Here is a 23883-nt window from a genome sequence, read left to right as displayed (position 1 = left end):
TCCACGGTTGGTTTTATAGTGGTCTCATTGTGTCTTAAAGAGTCCATGGCTATGCCGACTCGGGGATGCTTCATATGTCATGTGCACTGCCTTGTACATGATGGTGCTGTACGATCGAGCCCGTGTAGGCCCCACCACGAAAACTTCGGACGAAATCTCTATCATATGTTTGTTCCGGCTTATTCTACAAGCCAATTCTTTGTTTTGTTTTTTTAGTTGTGGTAATCGAGTTGCTTCAATGTCTAATGTTGATTCCATACCTTCCCCAAATGGTGTTCTCATACTCCGATGTGAATACTAATCCTTCTTGATAATCGAGATTCTCATGTCACTCCTTTTCAACCGGTGTGTTTCTCTTCAAGTGGATCCGATCATTTCAACATCCGCAAGATCAACTCAAAATTTTGGTCAACGGTGTTTGTTTCATCCGTCTCCAAGTTGTCTTTGTTTTCCCCCCCCCCCCCCCCCCTTTTTTTTCAAGGACTCAGATTTCTTATTCAAGTATCATTTTATTCATGGGAAAGCCTCTCTATTCTTTTTCCGTCAATGTTCTTATCCGGTGATTCTCATGAAGATTCTAATGGAGCTTCAAGTTCGTCATTCTTCATTCTTTTCATCTCTGGTGGTTTCAAATCAAGATTTGGTGTTGATCATATTCTTTTCCTTGCTTCAAATGCCTTCTCATACCGGTGCTCCTCATATTCATTCATTTCTCGCTATTCAATTGTTCCGGAGTGCTCAAGATATCTCGAAGATTTGTGTTTCCACTCTGCATTCGTTCAAGCTCTTTCGAGATTGTTATCTCATTCAAGACATTTAATTCAACCGGTGCAACCTCTCTTCTAAATCATTTCAACGGTGTTTATCTTGAGTGGGCCCTAACCCACAGGTCTTTTCCCAGGATCTTACCTGACTCCTTTAATCTTCCCGGAGTTACTCTCAAATTCTTGTCCAAGTTTGACGTAAGAATGAGTTATCATCAGTCAAATGCCTTTCTCCTTGATCTTTCAAATTCTTTAATCGTTGATTCAACCTTTCCATTTTTCATCCTGGAGTACCTCAACAATTTGGTGGTGTTTCTCATCGTCATTCTCAGATATTGAAGACCGAAGAAGAGTTTCTCTTTAATCTTGCTCCATTCTCTTCAAGATTCATGGTGCTAGCTTGTTGCCATCCTCTCCTAATTATTTTCGATTGTGCGAATCCTTTTCACCCATCAGGAGATATTCAAGGGTATTTTCAGTTTGATTATCCGGAGCCCATCATTTCAGAAGACTTGTTCATTCTCAGTTTTCAGCTCTCGTTCCCCAAATCTCACCGGTGCATCATTCAATATTTTTTAATCAGCGCGTGATCTCTTCGTTCTCATGTATCTAAATCCTCTCAAGCATCTTCGTTCATTTTATAATTCTTCCCGGTGTTTCTTTATCTTCTCTTCGTTCATTTTCAATTCTTACCGATGGTTCATTCAAAAATTTCTTTTCCTTCGTTATCATATCAATTTATTCGTTGTTCCAATCCTACCAATGGTTCGTTGAAGACCTTATCAAGTTATCGATATCTCTCTTAATCCTTTCCACAAGAATAAGTAGTGTGCCAAATCCATTGTTTGTCATCAATTAAATTGGTGAAGGATATGCATAATGTAATTCTTATTCTTGTTTCATCGAGTAAATTTAATTCTTTATTCTGGAGGCTCATCAAATTCTCGGTTCGAGATGCTTTATCTATTCTTTTCCCGGAGTTCCATGTTTTCTCAATTATTTCATTGCGAAGATCCATCTAAGCATTGCAAGGCTTCACCTTGTGTTCTCTACTTATCTTTCCTTTCGTTTGATCATTCTTTTGTTACCGGAATTCTTCATGGAGGCTCTACACGATGGTTCACCAAGGATTTAATTCCTTCTCGAAGTGTTCATCGAGATTCTTTTCAGGGGAGCTCAAGTATTCTTTATCTTGCATTTTAAAGTGCAATTCTTTCTACCGTATCATTTGAGGTGGTGTTATGTCATTCTTGATGATTTCCCTATGTGGTTCATGATTCACATGTTGTCAAGATTGAGATATCTTAAATCCATCAATCTCGTCATTGGAGTTATCTTGGGTTATATTTCACCTAAAGCCTTCCCTAAGGATTGTTTCTAATTATGGTGCTTATAAATGATCCAAGTTCTTCATTTATCCTCCCGGTGAGACAAGTTTTCTCGTCTCCTTATTCATATCAATCCAATTCTGCTTCCCGTGAGTGGCAGGTTGACACCTCATAATTTGAGATGTATTCCATAAGACCATATCAAGCGTATTCTTTTCGTTGTTGATGTTTCCAACAACTCTGTTCAACCCTTCCCCTAAATATGCCTCTTCAAGCTCTTTTGTGACAGAAGTTGGCATTTTCTTCTCAATTCTCCTATGGCAATTATCTATCTTCTATTCTTTCGTTCCGGAGGCATTGTGATGTTGCTCTCCTCAACCCATCTTCTCTGATTGTCAGGACCATGTTTTGATCGTGCTTATCCTTTTAACCGGAGGGTTGTGCCCGTTTGCTCAAGCTCTTTCATTTTATCAAGTCTTTCATCTCTTTTCAACCGAAGTGCTGTCCGAATTTGTAATTCCTTGTTCCTCTTCCCTACCGGGGTGCTTTCAACTTCATTTATCTCAGTTGTATTCTTTTCTCGATATGTCTTAACCTTTTCAAGGTTCTTTGGTTTCACTCATTTGTCAAAGGAGCAACTTAGTTTTACCTCTTCTCTTCCTCTTCTTTTTCCCTCCGGTGCCATTCTAGATCTCGGGACGAGATCCTCTCGTAGTGGTGGAGTGTTGTAACGCCCCGAGACCATTGCGCCAGGTGTCTGCCGGTTATTTGCTATTGTTGCCTTGTCATTTGCTTGCGTGTTGCATCTTATCATGTCATCATGTGCATTGCACCATCATGTTTTAAAACTTTCGTTCGTCCGGGTTCTCCGAGTTCTGTCCGTTGTCCGTTCTGAGCCCAAACACACTTGCACATGCCCGCGGCATGTCCGAAATAGTATTTTATAAGTGGCCGGAAAATGTTCTTGAAATGGGATGAGAGTTGACGTGTGGTCTTATTATAGTGTAGATAGACCGCCTGTCAAGTTTCATCGCATTCAGAGATCGTTTGATGCCCCAACGGATAACTATAGCGGCATTATAGCCAGTCTAACGTCGGACATTTTCGGCCTCCGGAAATAGTCGCCGGGCCTCTCTCTCTTCTCTTCTCTCAGCTCGAGACCATCTACATAGCTCACTACCTACCGCCAGGTCCAACCTAACCTCTCTCGTCAGCCCGCAGCCCCCCTCGCGCTCATCTGAAAGTTGTCCCGAACCCGACCCGGACTGTCGCCACTTTTGTGTCCGGATCATCCCCAAACATCTACAAAGAGTCTCCATTTTCTTATATGGGCTCCCTAGCCTATTTATTCTCGACCTCCCGATTACGATCGGAGGGTCCTTCTAGCCCCTACTCAGCCACCTACTGTATATATAATGTCCAACCCTAAAAACTAGGAGAGTCCCATCTTTTCATCCTAGCCGCCGCCGCTCCTCCTGTCTCTTCTTCCTTGGAATCCTCCCCGCATCCACCTCGATTTCCTTTCTCACCCAACCAGCGAGCACACTCCTCTGATCGATCTCCGCTGTTTCCCTAGTCTATCGATCCCCACCAACCAGCACCTACATCACCTCCCCAGCGCCAGCCTCCAGCGCTCGACAACATTCCCGTCCTCCTCCTCCCGCGTGTGCCCGCCTCCTCGTCCCGGTGCCCGCAGGCGCCGAGGCCCCTTCCTCTGCTCGATCCCCAGGGGATCACGAGCAGTTCGTCCCCGCTGCTTCAATCTCCAGCGAGCACCAAGACCTCTCCGACCCTCCTTCTCCTGCCTTCGCCCGAAACCTCGCCGCCGTTGTACCTCGATTTCTTCATGCTAGACCTCCTCCTCCCGAGCACCTCGGCCCGATCACCACCACCCAACGACGGCTACGCCGGAGTAGCGCCGCTGCATCAGGAGCCAGGGTGGCCACCTCCTTCAGTTCGTCAAGCTGCCATTCAAGTTCGCGTCTGGCCCCGTTCTGGACCGGAGCTCCTCTGCTCCGCCGCCCATCCGTCGAATCCACCCCGTTCCGGCCGGTTCTCGCCGACCCCATTGCCATGACCCTCCAGCGCCGCCGCTTCCTTCCTCCTGCTGCTCGTTCCCCTTGCTTCACGGTACGAGGCGCCCCTGGTTGACTTGGTCCAGCGCCACGCCAAGGCCGCCATTGACGGCCTCTGCTTCCCCTCTGCAACGAGCAGGAGCTCGCCCGACACCACCTCGCCTCCCCGGCGCCGTTTTCCACATCGCCATGAGCCTGCGACTGTTTCGGCTATTCGGTCTTCAGTATCGAGCAACAACAGTCCGCTCGGTGCATCCACGCGTTGACCGCGGCCCCGATTCGAGGCCCCAGCTCTGCCGGACCCGCCATCGTCATCACCCAAGCACGCCGCCACCAAGACCCTCGCCTCGCGCGCCAAGTACTGTCGTCTCTCCCTACATCGCCACTATCGCGGCCTCTGCTCGTTCTGCTTCGAGCGAGGAGGATGCCGCGCCCGCGTGGACTAGGAGGCCTCGATCGCCTCCAAAGCCCAGCCGCGCATGGGCCTGTCTCTGCGTTCCAGCCCTGTTCCACTGACCGGGCCAAGGCCCATGGTGAGAACACCCCCCCAGCGCACCTTTGTTTTTTTCCTTTTCTTTTCTTCTGTTGGGCCTGCTCCAGTGTTAGTTTCGGCCTGTGTAGGTTTTTTTTCCAGAGCTGCGAATTTATCTTTTATCCAGAGTTTACGGTTTTACAGAAAAATGCCTAGTCTTCATGCATATAAAAACTTATAAATAATACATCATATGTAAAAACTCTATATATGAAACATGCTTAGAATTTTGTGTAGATTCATATTGTGCAACTTTCATCCATGTTTGAAATGTTTAAAATGATGTTTGCATATATTTCCCATATGTCCATGTAAAATGATTTAATTCATAACTAAATAACCATAGCTCCAAATTTAATAAACTTTATATGTAAATGGGGTAGAAAAATGCCTAGATTTACTTGGTGCACTCATCTTGCATGTTTAACAACTCTAAAATAATGTTTAGGGCAGAACAGTAGCAAATCTATAATATGCTCATGAGGAGTTTCCGGAATTGTTGTTCGTTGCTTCTGGCCTCATTTAAACTTGACTAGATATGTAGTTTACTTTGCTTCACCCTTGCCATGTTAAGAACATTTAATATTGTTGGGGTACATAAACGAGAGGGAACTAAATAATTGATGTGGTGTTCCGTCAATATGTAACCCGTTGCATACTGAGCTCCACTTAACTTGTAGTGTTGTTTGTGCACTTTGCCATGCCATGCTTCTTTAAATCGGACATGCATCATAATTGTTTGTGCATCATGCCATGTCTATGTGGTGGTTGTTTACTATGTTTTCTGCTTCTTTCCGGTGTGCTTCTTCGGGTTGTTTCCGGTAACGTCGTGATTGTGCTTCTTTCCGGTGTGCTTCTTCGGGTTGTTTCCGGTAACGTCGTGATTGTGAGGACCCGTTCGGCTACGTCAGTTTGTCTTCTTCATGGACTCTTTCTTCTTCCTTGTGGGATTTCAGGCAAGATGACCATACCCTCAAAATCACTTCTATCTATGCTTGCTAGTTGCTCGTCTTTTGCTATGCCTATGCGCGATACCTACCACTTGCTTATCATGCCTCCCATATTGTTGACCAAGCCTCTAACCCACCTTGTCCTAGCAAACCGTTGTTTGGCTATGTTACCGCTTTGCTCAGCCCCTCTTATAGCGTTGTTAGTTGCAGGTGAAGATTGAAGTTTGTTCCTTGTTGGAACATGGAGATGTTGTTTCTTGTTGGAACATGTTTACTTGTTGGGATATCACAATATATCTTATTTAATTAATGCATCTATATACTTGGTAAAGGGTGGAAGGCTCGGCCTTATGCCTGGTGTTTTGTTCCACTCTTGCCGCCCTAGTTTCCGTCATATCGGTGTTATGTTCCCGGATTTTGCGTTCCTATACGCGGTTGGGTATAATGGGAACCCCTTGACAGTTCGCCTTGAATAAAACTCCTTCCAGCAATGCCCAACATTGGTTTTACCATTCGCCACCTAGCCTTTTTTCCCTTGGGTTTCGCAGACTCAAGGGTCATCTTTATTTTAACCCCCCCGGGCAGTGATCCTCTGAGTGTTGGTCCGACCGAGTAGACTACGGGGCCACCTCGGGGCAACTTGAGGGTTGGTTTTACTCGTAGGATGTCTCATCTGATGTGCCCTGAGAAATGAGATATGTGCAGCTCCTATCGGGATTTGTCGGCACATTCGGGCGGTGTTGCTGGATTTGTTTTAATTGTCGAGTGTCTTGTAGAACCGGGTACCGAGTCTGATCGGAATGTCTTTCGGGGAAGGTTTTCCTTCGTTGACCGTGAGAGCTTGTGATGGGCTAAGTTGGGACACCCCTGCAGGGATTTGAACTTTCGAAAGCCGTGCCCGCGGTTATGGGCAGATGGGAATTTGTTAATGTCCGGTTGTAGAAAACAAGTTGACCTTAATTAAAATACATCAACCGCGTGTGTACCGTGATGGTCTCTTCTCGGCGGGGTCCGGGAAGTGAACACGGTGTTGGAGTTATGCTTGACGTAGGTTGTTCTAGGATCACTTCTTGATCATAGTTTCTCGACCGTGCTTTGCCTTCTCTTCTCGCTCTCATTTGCATATGTTAGCCACCATATATGCTAGTCGCTTGCTGCAGCTCCACCTCATACCTTTTACCTTACCATAAGCTTAAATAGTCTTGATCGCGAGGTGTGAGATTGCTGAGTCCCCGTGACTCACAGATAATAGCTTGCAGGTGTGATGACCGTGCAGATGACGCAACCAAGCTCAAGGAGGAGCTCGATGAAGATCTTGTTTTGTGTGTTTCGTTCTAGTTGATCAGTAGTGGAGCCCAGTCGGGGACGATCGGGGATCTGTGTAGCATTTGGGGTAGTCTTCTTTTATTTTGGTTCCGTAGTCGGACCTTGATTGTATCTGGATGATGTAATGCTTTATTCATGTATTTTGTGAAGTGGCGATTGTAAGCCAACTATGTATCTCTTTCCCTTATGTATTACATGGGTTGTGTGAAGATTACCTCACTTGCGACATTGCTTCCAATGCGGTTATGCCTCTAAGTCATGCTTTGACACGTGGGAGATATAGCCGCATCGAGGGCGTTACAACGTTCCTCAGTCCATTTGAACTTGGTGTCCTTCTTCAACAACTCAGTCATAGGCTTTGCAATCTTGGAGAAATTCTCAATGAACCTCCGGTAGTGTCCTGCGAGTCCAAGAAAACTCCGGATCTCTCCAACTGTCGTGGGTGCCTCCCAGTTTGTCACAATGACAACTTTGGTGGGGTCTACTGCTATTCCTTCTCCGGATATAACATGTCCAAGGAATCCAACTTCCTTCAACCAAAACTCGCACTTGCTGAACTTGGCGTATAGCTGATGTTCTTTGAGCTTCCCAAGTACCAAACACAAATGCTCTTTATGCTCCTCTTCATTCTTCGAGTAAACCGGAATATCATCTATGAACACCACAATGAACTTATCCAAAAACTCCATAAACACCTTGTTCATCATGTTCATAAAATAAGCAGGTGCGTTAGTCAGGCCAAATGACATAACGGTATACTCATATAGCCTGTACCTTGTGGTACAAGCTGTCTTAGGTATATCCTACTCTTGAATCTTCAGTTGGTGGTACCTTGATCGCAGATCGATCTTGGAAAACACCTTAGCTCCTTGCAGCTGATCAAACAAATCATTGATCATAGGCAGTGGGTACTTGTTCTTGATCGTCACCTCATTCAATCCTCGATAATCAACAACCATCCTTAACAATCAATCCTTCTTGTCCACTAGAAGTACTGGCGATCCCCAACGTGATGAGCTTGGGTGAATATATCCTTTATCCAGTAACTCCTTAATCTGCTTCTTAATTTCCTCTAAATACCGTGCGGCCATCCTGTACGGTCTCTTAGATATTGGCCCTATGCCTGGCAAAAGCTCAATCAAAAATTCAATGTCTCTATCCAGTGGCATGCCTGGCAACTCTTCGGGAAATACATCCGGGAAATCCTTCACCACTGGTACATCCTCTTGTACAACTCATGATAAGGAATTTACTTGAGTCCTAATTAGCACATGCCGGGATACATACTTGATCCTTCTTCCTTCTGGGGTGGTGAGCAAAATTGACTTACTGGCACAATCGATGTGTCCTCCATACATCGATAGCCAATCCATACCCAGAATCACATCCAAACCTTGCAACTCCAAAATTATCAAGGCAGAAGGGAAAACATGGCTACCTATGGTTAATGGCAACTGAAAACATCCACTGCTTGCCATATACTCGGCTCCGAGTGAGGTTACTAGCATGGGTGTCTTAAGAACTCTAGTGGGCAACTTATACTTATCCACAAATCCCCTTGATATGTATGAATGCGATGCACCCGTCTCGAAAAGAACGACTGCAGTAAATGACTTAACCAAAAACTTACCTATTACTGCATCCGGCTGGGCTTCAATCTCCTCCACGTTAACGTGGTTCACTTGTCCCCTATTAAAAGGGTTAGGCTTCTTCCCAGAACTTCCATTGTCATTTCCATTCTTAGCTTCAGGACATTCATTGGCATAATTTCCAGTCTTCTAGCACTTGTAGCAAGTAACGTGGCTTAGATCTTTCTTGGACGGCGTTGCTGGGTTGGAACGGTTCTGTCCGTTGCTTCCTCCATTACCATTCATGTTCTTGGAAACACTATGGTTGTGCGAACTCCCTCCAGGGTGATTGTGACCTCCATGGTTATGCTGAAGGGGTCCTCCCGAGTTCGGGGTAAAACGGGGTCTATGCTGAGCTCCAGAATTATACTTCCCCTGTCCATACTTCCTCTTGCGGTTATCAATATGTTGTTGCTTCCCTTCAATCATGAGAGCTCTATCTAGCAAGTCCTGGTAGTTATTGAAATTTTCCACCATCAACTTCATGCTCAGCTCATCATTCAATCCTTCCAAAAACTTCTCCTGCTTGGCTGCATCTGTAGCGACGTCATCTGAGGCATAACGTGCTAGCTTACTAAAGTCATCAACATGCTGCCCAACTGTGCGTCCTCCTTGGCGTAAGTTGCAAAACTCATGCTTCTTCATGGCCATAGCTCCTGTTGATACATGGGCAGTGCGAAAGGCCTGCTGGAACTGGTCCCATGTAACAGTGGTTATAGGATAGGTGACAGTGTAATTCTCCCACCATGCGGCTGTTGGTCCATCCAATTGGTGTGCGGCAAAACGCACCTTCTCAGCATCTGTGCATCCTGCAGTGGTTAACTCCCTTCCAATCCTGCAGAGCCAATCATCTACTATTGTCGGCTTGGTGCTACTGGAAAATACCGGCGGCTGCAACCTCAGAAAACGGGCTAAGTTGTCAACTGAGGGTGGTGGTGGTGGGTTGTTGTTGTTATTGTTGTTGTTGTTGTTGCCTTGGTTTTCAACTAACAACTGCATCAGGGTATTCTGCTGCTGGATCAACTGAGTGAGCTCTGGTGGAAAGGTAAATCCGGGGTCACGTCTCGGAGGCATCTGAGGGTTTAGAGGGAAGAGGAATATAATAGAATGAGGTCTAGTGAGAAAACACTACACAAATGCACATGAGACAAACACAATCATATCACTCAATCAATCAAGCAAGGGCATACAATCGGTCTGGAACTATCGTTACAAAAGTGCTCGGACTATACTATATACATGGTGGAATACTACTACTGATATGGTGGTTGACTCGAAATATTGATCTGTCGAAGACTCCATGATATCTGCTCCAGCTTCATCAACATAGTCATCATCGCTATCGTCGGGGCCCGAGTCGGTGTCGTCGATGATGATGTAGTCTTCAGAACGAATCTCCTTGGGTTCATCGTATTCTCCTGCTGGCGCGGGGTCTCCCATGAATACTCCCAGCTTCCTTGTCAGGTCGTCATTCTTCTCCACTAGTACAATGATTTCCTCCTCATAATCTTCACGAGTAGCCTTGAGTTCTTCCTCCAGCTCCGTGATCCTTGTTATTGCCTTCTTCAGATCTATCATACCTGCGCACATCTGATTCTCCTGGCGGCGAATATGCTGGTTTAACTCCTGGATGAAAGCTGCAATGGATCTATCCTTCTTGGTGCTGATCATCTCCCATTGCTCACTCATCTCGGCGCCCACAAATCTGGTAGATAGTATCCTTGAGATCCTTGTGGTAAACTTCTCCAATGCGTCCCATGGTGATGTGAGCTGCCATACTCTTTCCTAGACTCCAGGTTGGTGCATCAAAGGAAAACTCTACGGGCTTAGTGACTGGCGTAAATGTCCTTGCTGGAACTTGAACTTGAATCATCCAGCGCTCCTCTTCTGGTAAAGTGGCGTTGTAAGTCCCGGTGAAGCTTGGTATTCCAATGTTCAGGTACTTAGTGACCTCCTTCAAGTGTCGTCCAAAAGGTGCTTCTTCACCCGGTTGTGCAAACTTGTTCCTTGCGTCCGCCATCCTAACGAGTAGAAAATGGAGAGGAGTCAGAAATGAGGAGAGAGTAGTGATCTAGGGCTTTAGCTTAGTGGTCGTGTCCTACAGTCAGCGTGTGCTCTGATACCATCTTGTAGCGACCAGACCTCAAACAGTCTGATCTCTATGCATCAGTGTCATCCCTGGATCGGTAATGCTGACATGCACAGTACTTGAGGATTTATAAAAGAGTAGCAATCACACACTTATTACATTGAATGTCTCAAAATAGAACTTATTACAATAAATATGGCTTAAGGCCATCTAATACAATAACAACAGAAGGCTTGGAAGATAAAGTGAGTCCATCAACTCCGACGGCATCACCAAGTGAAAGACCACGACCTAAGGCACCGTACTCGTCGTCTGAAAAGTCTACAACATAATACGTTGCATCCCGAAAACGGGTCAACACATGGAATATGTTGGCAATGTAACACAAGAGAGTAATGAACAATGTAAAGCTATCACTACATGCATATATGGCTGGTGGAGGCTGCATGGTTAAAGTTTTGCAAAAAGCCAATTTTTCCCTACTGCGAAGGAATATATTTTATTTAACTACAAGGTTGGTTGAAAAGCATTGAGAATGGTAAACCCCATCTCATTCCCAATTAAAAGTAATTAATAACTCAATCAAATTATATTTAAGAGTGATGAGATCCACATGATAATCCAAGAACTAGATACTCAAGATGTCCATAACCGAGGACACGGCTAACCATGATTAGTTTGTACACTCTGCAGAGGTTTGTGCACTTTTCCCCACAAGACTCAATCTCCTCTGTTAGATTTCTCGCACTACATAATGTTTGAGAAACGGATGACCGAGACACAGTTTTTCCGAAGAGGTCCCCTTAACCGATATCTGCTAGCCCATCATGAAAAGGTTTCCCACAACTTACTCAACTATGCCAGAGCCAATAATGGCATGTGGCCGCACACGGAAGTTTCCAGCATGAATAATCTTATGATCCCTTTGAGCCTGGGTGGCAGTCCATAGGAAAATCACACGGTACCCCGGGATTTCCAAAAATACAAGCAATCACGGGGTTCCCCAGGTGCCTCAATGCACCCAGATGTGTACTAAAGTTGCCACCTTAAGTTAACCATTAAATTAACAACTCACATATGTCATGGATACACTCAAACCCAAACCACGTCTACGAGCATAGCATTGCAATATAAGCATAACGTAGAAGTAACTCCCAGGGTTTGATAATAAAACAGGTGAATTAGGTTCTACCTCATCTACTTCCAAACCCACAACTTATTTAGATCCTAACCATGCAAGTGTTTGAGGGTTGATCTAATGCAACAAAACAGGGTAGTAAAGAGGTATGATCAAAGTGTTACTTGCCTTGCTGATGATCCGTGAAACCTAGAGACTCGTAGTAGCACGCTTCACACTCCGGGTACTCTATCACAATCAAAGAAGCATACAATAAGCAATCAAGGAAGGGGCACGGGTAAATCTAAAATAAGAATATCTAACCATAAAGTTCAACTTAAGAACTCTGGTTTGCAAAAAGAATCAAATCAAACGAAGCAACGAAACTCAAACTGCGAAAGAAACAAGCTTCGTTTACTAATCTGGACTGAAGTCAAATTTTACAGTAGCAAAAACTTGTTTAAGTTGGTTAAATAGAAAGAGGGCATCGATACGAAATTCTAGGCGCTTGAATCGCCTGATTCCAATAAACGGGCGAAAAGATAAACTAGAACGAAAATCGGATCAGAAATCGCGATCGAAAATAATCGCGAAAAATCCGAGAAAAAGAAAAACTGACAAACGGACTAACGAACGAACGTTTGCTATCTGCGGCTAACGGACGAAAACTGTTCGTTAAAATGAACGTCCAGACAAACGTCCGCTAAATAACTAAACCAAAAAAAACCGAACCAAATCTAAAATATGGATCTAGGTTTTCGAAAAAAAACGATCGGTTTTTCTCGTGAAAACCGAGGCGGCAGCGGCGACTACCTCCGGCGGGTCGGCGAGGGCGGCGGCGGCGGGGCAGCGTCCGGCGGCGCTAGGTTGGCGGCGGTGGGCTGCGGCGGCGGGGCTGGTGGGCTCGGCCTCGCGCGGCTTATAAAGCCCCCGAGCGGAGTCCCGCTCGGGTACGCCGGAGTCGGTTTCTTTTTTTCTTTTTTTAAATTATTCCGCGAAGAAAAACAAACCAAACAAAATACTAAACGGACTCCAAAAATCCTGAAATAAATTTTCCCCGTCCTCTAAAAATCTACCGGACAGGGTGAACATTTATTTGGGACTCTAATGCAATTTTGAAAAACACATATTTTTCCTAATTCAAAATAAAATAGCAATAAAATTCCGAATAAAAATCTTATTTGATTTTAATATTTTATCTCCAATATTTCCTTATTTTGAGGAAGTCATTTTATCATCTCTCTTTTATTTTTATAAAAAATATTCGAAGAGAAAATAATTAAAATCAAACGATCCTCTTTTCAAAATTTGAGAAAAACTCAAATATGAAAATAACGAACTTCCCAACTCTCTCCGTGGGTCCTTGAGTTGCGTAGAATTTCTAGGATGAAGCCAAAATGCAATAAAATATGATATGCAATGATGATCTAGTGTATAACATTCCAAATTAAAAATTTGGGATGTTACATGTCATGCCACCCAGATGATGTGGTAAAGAAATTGGCATGTTTTTGACGAACGTTTGGACACGCACCCCTCACAAACCGAAGCAACTCACTAGAAGGTTCATGATTCCGAGAGGGAACAATGCATGTTTGATGACGAACGGGAGATAGCTTCCTCTTACGGCCTTCAAATTTTTTCCTACATTTAACATGCACTAATACAACTGTCATGTGAAAATTTGCTAAATTTCAGGGGTCATTTGACCTTTTAAAGACATTTAAGTGATTTTCTAACCATTTAATGACCGTAATTCAAATTTGAACTACATCTACATGCAACGCCTAACCATAACGGTTTGAACAATCATATTTTTTGTACTTGTGTGCGAGTTAATTCCATGTGCTGTAAATTCAAAGTCACATGCATGGAGTGCATGCCATGGAATTTTAATTTCAAAAAATTAAAAAATGATCAGAAAACATGAAACCTTGCTTGATTTAATATCATGCCACCAAGATGATGTGGTAAAGAAATTGGCATGTTTGACGAAAGGTGGACACACACCCCTCACAAACCGGAGCAACTCGCTAGAAGGTTCATGGTTCCGAGAGCGAACAATGCATGTTTGATAACGAACGGGAGATAGCTTGCTCTTACGGCCTTGAATTTTTTTCAACGTCTAACATGCACTACTACAACGGTAATGTCAAATTTTGGAAAATTCTAGGGGTTATTTGACCTTTCAAAGACATTTAAGTGATTTTCTAACCATTTAATGACCATAATTCAAATTTGAACTACATCTACATGCAACGCCTAACCAAAACGGTTTGAAAAATCATATCTGTGTACTTGTGTGCGAGTTAATTCCATGTGCAGTAAATTAGAAGGAATTTGCAAACGTATTGGTCTCACGACATGGACACATGCATACGTATGCATGGAGTAACATGGCATTTTATTTCAAAAAATAGAAAAATTATCAGAAACACATGAAACCTTGGTTGATGTAATTTCATGCCACCAAGATGATGTGGTAAAAAAATTGGCATGTTTGACGAACATTTGGAGACACACCCCTCACAAACCAGAGCAACTCGCTAGAAAGTTCGTGGTTCCGAGAGGGAACAATGCATGTTTGATGACGAACGGTAGATAGCTTCCTCTTACGGCCTTCAAATGTTTTCCTACTTTTAACGTGCACTAATACAACTGTCATGTGAAAAATTGGTATATTTCAGGGGTCATTTGATCTTCTAAAGACATTTAAGTGATTTTCTAACCATTTAATGACCGTAATTCAAATTTGAACTACATCTACATGCAACGCCTAACCAAAACGGTTGACCGTAATTCAAATTTGAACTACATCTACATGCAACGCCTAACCAAAACGGTTTGAAAAATCATATTTTTGTGTACTTGTGTGCGAGTTAAAAAATCATCAAACGATGTAAATATCTGGTGTTCAAAAAAGAAAATGTAAAGATGTGGCAAGACAACCGGCCCCCACATGATTGGCAGTCTATCTTGCAGCTCGAGGTTTGGTAGGTGAATGGCAGGGATCGTTAATCAGACACGGTTCTGCATTGGAAACCGTCAGCTATTATGTTAACACACAGATTTTGGCTATTATGTTCACACACGGATTTGCAGCGGGAGTTGTGTGTAATTCAAACTACAGTACTCGTAAATTCCGGCGACTGGCGTGTGTATTGTCCCTGTCGATCTAGATTCCGGCCGCCAATAAATAATACCTTGCTCACATCGTCCCGCCTGCATTCTCATCTACATCCTCCCCTCGCTCGCCCTCTCTCTCTCTCTCAAATCTCTTCCATGGTGACGCCGATCTGCCCACACGCCGACGAGGAGTCGCCGCCCCCCGAGGATGCTCACTCGATTAGCAGCGACAAGGACCCCTACACGCCGCCTGACGAGGTTGCGCCGGACCCCCCAACTTTGGATTGGTTTTGGGGCCAGTACAATCTTTGTCTGTGGAAGTCGCTGCCGCCGGCTGAGAAAGCCAGGCAAGTGGCGTTCAAGAAGGAGATGGCGGAGGAGGAAGCCAGGTACCAGGCGGCCTGTGAAGCCCATGATGCTACCTGGAAAAAGGAGGTGGCGGAGCTTTGCGGGCGGGCGCGTCATTATGCCAAGGAGGTGTATGAAGACAGGTACTTCGCGAGGAAGGTCGTAGGCGCTAGGCGCCTCGTCGCTGCGTGGAGGTGGGCCGATAAGCTCCAGCGTGCCACCGAGGAGGTGCTTCGGTGGGCGCCCAACGAAATGGCAAGATCGGTCGCGCGCGTCCGCCTGCAAGAGGCAGATCGGTACATCAAGTGTTGTGAGGCGGAGGAGTCGGAGTACTGCCTCCGCACTGGGAAGACGCCACGCACCAGGGAGCTGCTGGCGAGGGGCTGCCAGAATACTGGCCCTAGGAGGGATTATTAGTTTTAGTATTGTTCATTTTCAATTTTATGCATTGTACCTAGTAGTTAAGTATCATCACGTATATATATATATTGTGATGATCTAATTAACAATTAATATATATAAATATATTATGAATTCCATTTTCTATCTGTTTTTGTATACTACTTTGATTCTAGTTGTCATCTATATATATATATATATTTTGTGATGATCTAATGAACAATTAATATATATATATATATATTATGAATTCCATTTTCTATCTGTTTTTTGTATACTAATTTGAATCTAGCTGTTATCATCCACATATACAGAATGGAAAGCATATATACACACATTGAAACAGAACATATAAGAATGGAAAACAGAGTACACACATTGAAACAGAGCAATACTATGATTGCTGTGAATACAAAGCTATCCATGTCGAAACAACTTTTCAAAATATAACACGTCCATGTGACCATGACCAGCAACCCTTGCCTAGGGTAGATCTTGGCTCTGCTTGAACTCGTGCAGGTGTTCGTCCAAGTGGTCGACATGCTCGCGGTACATCTGGAGCGCGATCTCGAGCTCCAAGTTGGCTATTTCATTGGAGATCACCAGCTCGAGGATGCGACGGCCATGTTCCTCTACTGCTCTAGGTGGACACCTAGGCGAAGGAGGCGGTCGAGCCTACGGACCAGCGCGTTGGCATCCAACGGGCCGCGGACAAGGCAAACGGCGGCACCCATGCGGACGGTGTGGCGGGCGCCCGGCGCAAGTACGATGTTGCCGGCATCTAGTGCAAGTACGGCACTGAGGGCCTCTCGCTCTGCAGCGCTCCAATGGTCTCGCCGTGCGGCGAGCCACAGCCTATCAACACGGACACGCCTAGCTTGCTCTGCGGTGCGCCATCGATCATGTTGTGCGGCGATCTGTAGCCTGTCGGTGCTGACATGCCTATCTTGATTCACGGCGCTCAAGCGCCATGGCCAAAGTTCTACTCAACCCTGGTGATGACGCGCATCACAACATCGTCCATCGTGTTGCCGGGGAGCGCCTCGTCCTCAACGGGCCGTGCCGCCTGCTTGTTTTCCTCGTCGACTAGGATGATGGCAGAGGCGGCGCATTGGTGGGTTGGCATGCTTGGAAAAGGTGGATGTGCTATAGGCTGCTCTTGTTGCCACCGTGCGTCGTGCGCCCCCTATGCGCAATATAGCAGGGTGGCGAGAAATAGGTGAAGAAATGGTGGAAAACGGTGACGTGTTCATAAAACCCCATCAATTAATGGAAACTTAGCATCGAGCTTGCACAAGAAGTAGATGATGATCAGATGAACACGGACCACACTAGGGATCCCGTCGGTGATGAATTCATCAATCCCAAATGGTTGAATACTAGCAAGTTTTTTCCCACAACACACATGACCTATTCCGTCACAAATAGGTCGGATGTATCAACTGTATGCCACGTATCGCACATTGTCAAAAAGTAATGCGGTAGACGTTCTTTAATATGTGTTAAAAAATAAAATAAAAAACAAGGACCTCGAGGTTAAATTTCCCATCACCTAATTTAACATCGACACAACTGCCCATCCAGTCTCCCATCCGATGGCTGCTCCAGCCTGAGCACACTTAACTTGATAGTTTTCTTACATGATCTACTGGTGGAACAGCTAGTCCTTGCTGATAGGAATGCCTCTTCGCATCCTTATGGTGTATTCGGATGACTGCCCGTCCCACAATGGCGAATAGATGTTTGTAGACAGAGCATATCATATACGTCTTATTAGAAGCAATCATCTGCGTTATTATCGGTCTTCGCACACATTTCTGATTACAGACCTGTTTGCCGTGTATCACACACATCTTGTTATATTGAACCGTTTCTGTTCTCTTGCCTAAACACAAATAGTTCATTCGAGTGAATAGTATGATGTACATCGCACACACCTTGATCGGGCTGTCTGTTTCTTTTGTGTTGCCTATTCACAAACAGTTCATCCGAGTGAATCGTATGCTGTACATCGCACACACCTTCATCTGGCTGCTTGTTTCTTTTGTTCCTCCTCATCGCAAACAGTTAATTAACTGAACCGTATGCCCTTCATCGCACACGCAACTAAAACCTGAACCGTGTTTGATGCATCCGTCATCGCAAACGTTTTATACATTTCTGACGGTTTTCCTGCACCACCATTTGCGATCATTGCATCGCACACAGTTTCTTGAAGGGTCTCTGATCGTAGTGTTGTGTTAACAGCATCCTGCAGTAGTGCATGGAGGCATAGTATTTCCCTAATAAAGAGATTGGCAACATGTGAAGCATCGTCTATCTTGTTGCAAGGAATAAAATGAGCCATTTTGGAGAATTGGTCCACAACAACAAAGACGGAATCCTTTCCATTTCTAGTCCATGGCAAACCAAGCACAAAATTCATGCTAATATCTTCCCATGGGTGATATGGGATTGGAAGGGGTGTATATAGACCATGAGATTGAGCTTTAGACTTAGCTTTACGACATGTAGAGCATCGGTTGGTGAAGCGGTTGATGTCACGGAACATCTTGGGCCAAAAATAGTTCTTGGAGAGTGTAGGAAATGTCTTGTCGTGTCCAAACTGTCCTGTTAGTCCTCCTCCATGAGATTCTTGCAAAAGCAACAAACGAAGAGAAGACTTGGGGATGCATAGTTTGATAGCTCTCATAAGATAAACATCTTTGATGTAATAGCGTTCCCAAGATGTAGGCGTCAAACATTTGGCATAAGGAATAGCAAAATTAGGATCATGCGCAAACAACTCTTTTATGTGCTCAAAGCCAATGACATCCAATTCAAGTTGAGTAACAAGCATGCATATGCGGGAAAGAGCGTCCGCCACAACATTTTCCTTACCTTTAATGTACTTGATGACATAAGGAAAAGACTCAACGAACTCACTCCATTTAGCATGACGCTTGTTCAACTTAGTTTGACCCTTAAGGTATTTATGTGTTTCATGGTCGGTATGGATGATAAATTCATGAGGGCGAAGATAATGTCCCCATTCATGCAAAACTCGCACTAAAGCATATAGATCTTTGTCATAGACAGGGTAATTGAGTTGCGCTCCAGGTAGTTTCTCACCAAAGTAAGCTATGGGGCGCTTCTCTTGCGTTAACACATCTCCTATGCCATTACCACTAGCATCGCAATGAATCTCAAAGGGTTTGTCAAAGTTGGGTAATGCAAGCATGGTAGCATGAGTAAGCAAATTCTTAAGCTCATTGAATGCAGTGTCTTGGGATGGTCCCCAAACAAAAGGTGCATTCTTCTTGCTCAAAGCATGCAAAGGAGAAGCAATGGTGCTAAAATCCTTCACAAATCTACGGTAGAAACCAGCTAAACCAAGGAAGCTACGCACTTGTTGCAAGTTGGTTGGTTGAGGCGAATTCTTAATATCATTGATCTTAGATTCATCAACATGATCACCCTTAGAAGACACAACAAAACCCAAGAAAACAAGCTTATCAACACTGAAAAGGCATTTGTCCATATTAGCAAAAAGGTGCTCTTTTCTAAGAGTTTGTAGCACGGTCCTAAGGTGTGTGACATGATCTTTGAGAGATTTGATAAACACAAGAATATCATCCAAGTAGACCACAACAAATACACCAATATAAGGACGAAAATTGAAATGCATGAGTCGCATGAAAGTACCGGGTGCTTCGAATAAACCCATTGGCATAACAAGCCATTCATATAAGCCAAACTTGGTCTTAAATGTGGTTTTCCATTCATCAACTTCTTGGATGCGTATTTGATAGTAGCCACTCTTAAGATCAATCTTAGAGAAAATTGTGGCTCCGCTGAGCTCATCAAGCATATCATCTAGGCATGGAATAGGGTAATGATAACGCACGGTAATAGCATTTATAGGACGGCAATCGGAACACATGTGAAATGTACCATCTTTCATGGGAACAAGGATTACCGGGACGGCACAAGGGCTCAAACTTTCCCGAACATGGCCATTGTTGATCAGTTGTTGTACTTGCCGTTGGATCTCCTTAGTTTCCTTGGGGTTGACACGGTAGGGAGCCTTGTTAGGAAGGGGAGCTCCAGGGATGGGGTTGATTTGGTGCTCGATGCCTCGTAGAGGAGGTAGACCTGGAGGTAGCTCATCGGGGAAAACATCTTGGAATTCCTGCAATAGAGAAGACAACACTAACGTAGATTGTGAGAGGTGTTAGCTTTTGGTGCCTCATCCTTGCACAAAAGGACATAGTGCATGACACTTCATGGGTTCTCGCACACTTCTCTTATCTCACTTTTGGTGGCAAATAAACTAAGTTCTTCTTGTCACTCATCGTGGAGGCACTCAATTTGGGCTTGTGGCGCTCACTCTCTTTTTGGTGGTTCGCTCTCTCACTATTCTGTCCATGATGGGTGGTTTACTTGTCGGAGATCACTTGGCTTGGAGACATAGGTCGAAGTACGTACTCCTTTCCTTTCATCTTGAAGATATAGTGATTCGTTCGGCCATTGTGGATGACACCTCGATCAAATTGCCATGGTCGTCCAAGAAGAAGGTGGCAAACGGTCATTGGAACGACATCACACTCCAAAGTGTCTTTGTAAGCTCCGATTTTGAAGGAGACTTGCACTCTATGCTCGACTTGGATAGTACCGGAGTCACTAAGCCATTGAACTTTGTAGGGAATAGGGTGCTTCATCTTGACCAATTGGAGCTTGGAGCAAAGTTCTTCACTTGCTAAGTTATGGCAACTCCCTCCATCGATGATGACCTTGACGGACCTTCCATTGATGTCGGCCTTGGTATGAAAGATATGGGATCTTTGGTCTTCTTCTCGTTGATGTTGAAGAGTCAAGACCTTGTAGACAATGAGAGCGAGGCTTGAATCTTCATCACAAAATATTTGATCCTCTTCATCTTCGTTCACCTGTCGGTGCATGGCCACTTGCTCAAGTGCTTCCATTTCTCCTTCACTCACAGAGTCGTATGTACCATCGTCATTGAGGATCATGGTCCGCTTGTTGGTACACTCAAAGGACTTGTGGCCTCGTCCTCCGCATGTGAACATTTGAAGGAACTTGTCTTGATGGTCTCATCGATTGGGGTAGATGATGATGAAGCTCTCGGCTTGAAGTTGCTTGTAGTAGGAGGATGACTTAAGGTTGTTGATTTTTTCTTGTAACTCGACTTGTCGATGTTGCTTGTAGATGGCTTGGTTGAGGTAGAAGGTGTTGGAGAAGCCATAGGACTTGGATGAGAACTTGGCATACTTGAAGTCATCTTGCACTTGACGTTCCGCTTTGGTAGCTTGATGCACTAGCTCAGTGAGGCTCGTGTATGGTTGGAAGTCGGTGATATTCTTGATAGGATGATTGAGTCCATTCAAGAAACGTGCCATAGTTTTCTCATCATCTTCCATGACATTTGCACGTATCATTGCAATCTCCCTTTCCTTGTAGTATTCTTCAACGCTCTTGGTTCCTTGCTTGAGGAGTTGGAGTTTCTTGAAGAGGTCGCGGTTGTAGTAGGTTTGCACGAAGTGTGCTCTCATGACATCCTTCATTTGCGCCCAAGTAGTGATGGGTGGTTCCCGTCTTGCCTCTCGACGCTCAATGACTTGTTCCCACCAAATGATGATGTAGTCTTGGAAATCAAAGGATGCCATCGTGATCTTCTTCTCTTCCTCATAGTTGTGCAAGCAGAAGATTTTGTCGACCTTCAATACCCATGAAAGGTACTCTTCTCGATCATTGCTTCCGGAAAACTTGGGCATGGTGAGCTTTAGCTTGCCATATCTTTGCTCTTCATTGTGTTGGGTTCGAGGATGATGACGTCCTTGACGAGGAGGATTGTCTCTCTCAACTTGCTCTTGTCCTGGAGGATTTCCAATGTCTTCTTGCTCTTGTTGAACTTGAGGTTCTTGGCGAGGAGGTTGTGGAACTTGACAATGCACTCGAGCTTGATAGTTCCTCTCTTGAACTTCTTCGCGAGGCGCTTCTTGTTGCTCACGAGCTTGTCGGTTGCACGTGGCTACGGCTCGACTTGAGTCTCGGAGGACGTGATGCGCCTCAAGTTCTTGAGCTTCTCGCAATTGTTGTTCTTAACGTTGTGTCTCGGCATCTTGTGCATCTTGGTGTAGTCGCGCTCGCTCTTCCTCTTCGTGTTGGCGTTGGCGTTGCCGTTCTCGTTCTTGCGCAAAAGTAGCTTGGTTTTGACGGTGTCGTTGCTCTTGAGCGTCATTGTTGTGTAAAGGATTGCGGTTTGCTTGACGATCTTGGCGTGCGGCATGTCGAAGAGTATTCGATGTCGGTGTATTTGAGCCAGAGATGGTGTAGTCGGAGTGTCGACTTGAGCGGCTCCGTCTTGAGGAGGAAGAAGTGGAAGAAGAGCGCTTAAGCAACAAAGCACGAATACTGTCTATTCTTGTATCATTCTCTTGCTTGTGGTCGCCGAGCTTGTTGTCGAAATAGTCTCTTGTAAGTTGCTCGGAGAGTCGCAAGTCGGCGGCGAGGTTGTCGATGCGTTCACTCATTGCTTGTTGCTCTTGATGCAAAGCACATTGTGCACCAAAGAGGTGGCTCTTTGTGACGTAGGAGGACATGTCGTCGTCTTGCTCGATGAAGAGTGGGTTGGTAGAAGTACTTGGCCTATCCATCATTCCAAGCAAATATGTGAGTGGGAGAAAGATAAGAACTTATACCAAATGTACCTTGACCGATGTTGAAGATGGATCAATTATACTCCAATGTGGAACAAGGAAATAGCACAAATGGTACCAATTCTTGTCGGTTTCTCACACCTACACAAGTAAAAGCTTAGGGTGGACCTCGGTTAGGATGGTGGCACAAAATTTGATGCAATTGTTAGTGAGCTTCAATAAAGTTGGAAAAGATTCGCAAGGTTGCAATGCAATAAGTAGAACAATAGCAAAATATGGTACACAGAAACACACACGCTAATAGATAAATGGGGTCCTGCAAGCAAGGATAAGCCAAAATGTGGAATCCACGAAAATGCTCTTATTGCACAACACTAGAGAGACGCTAGCATGATTGCACAATAGGCGGGTACGAAGACTTGTGCACTACCTACTAAGCAAAAATGCAATGACTTCTATCCCAAGTATGCTCTATGTATGGTATCCCGATGATATGATCCAAGATGATCTAGTATGACAATCTTAATGTAGTATGATGCTATGGTTCTTGCTTAAAAGATCTTTGCTTATCGTTCCTTTTTTTCTTAAAAGCTTGTTTGGCTCTTTCTCTTTTGAGATCTTTTCTCATGCAATGTTTCACGAACCAAGAAAGCAATTGTGTATGCGATGACAACTTTGTGATGTGACGGTGGCATGATCTTTTGATGAGAGTGGGGATAATTATCGATTTGGTGGATTTTGACGTTGACGATCCGGCTATACCGTACCCGACGATACGCCTGGACAATCGCTAAACCAATCTCCGATGGTTATCGACCTTGCCGTAGGCACGATCAACTGAACAACGAGGTTCGAGTTCCTGCAAGCAACCGAAGAACCGGCAAGAACAAAGGTGAATTGCAACTGAAATTGTGATGATAAACAGAGTGCACGAACTAGATCAAAAGTTGGGGTTCCGCTATGGATCTGACAAGGCGGTAGTCCTACACGTCTCGTAGATGCGAAATTGTAGCGATGGCTAAAGAATACAATAAAACCCAAGTATAAACCCTAACCTAGACTTCTATTTAGCAACTAGTACTGCTACCGGTCGAAGGCGGTATCTGATGTCCATGAATCGGACTGCTCAAAGCTGTACATGGCCGGTCTTCCTGCACTTTGCGGCAGCCACCTGTGGCGTGGCCGAAAGCTTTAGGGGACCACTCACGTGGTGATGTCGGGCCTATTAATCCAAAGTCTTTTGGTCCTTTAGCCCTTGGTCCTTGTACACGTCCAAGTGATGGCTGGATTACATGGTTCGGTGGGTGCATGCATGCAAGGCATGCACATGCATGTATGTGTTCCATGCACATGAAAGAACATACATGTGGTTGCTCCTCATCTTCACACGAGGTTTGTAAAAATATTCTTTTATTCTGAATATAATAAATAAAGTGTTGTATTTCTATTATGAATAACAAACTAATAATTTATATATTTTTTTAATAGAAATCACCTGATTATTGTATATGTCGATAATATTTTTGGTTGTATTTGTAGAAG

The sequence above is a fragment of the Triticum urartu genome, chromosome 4 (genome assembly GCF_003073215.2).
Source record: "Triticum urartu cultivar G1812 chromosome 4, Tu2.1, whole genome shotgun sequence".
Lineage (NCBI taxonomy): Eukaryota > Viridiplantae > Streptophyta > Magnoliopsida > Poales > Poaceae > Triticum > Triticum urartu.
This window is presented reverse-complemented; position numbering follows the sequence as displayed.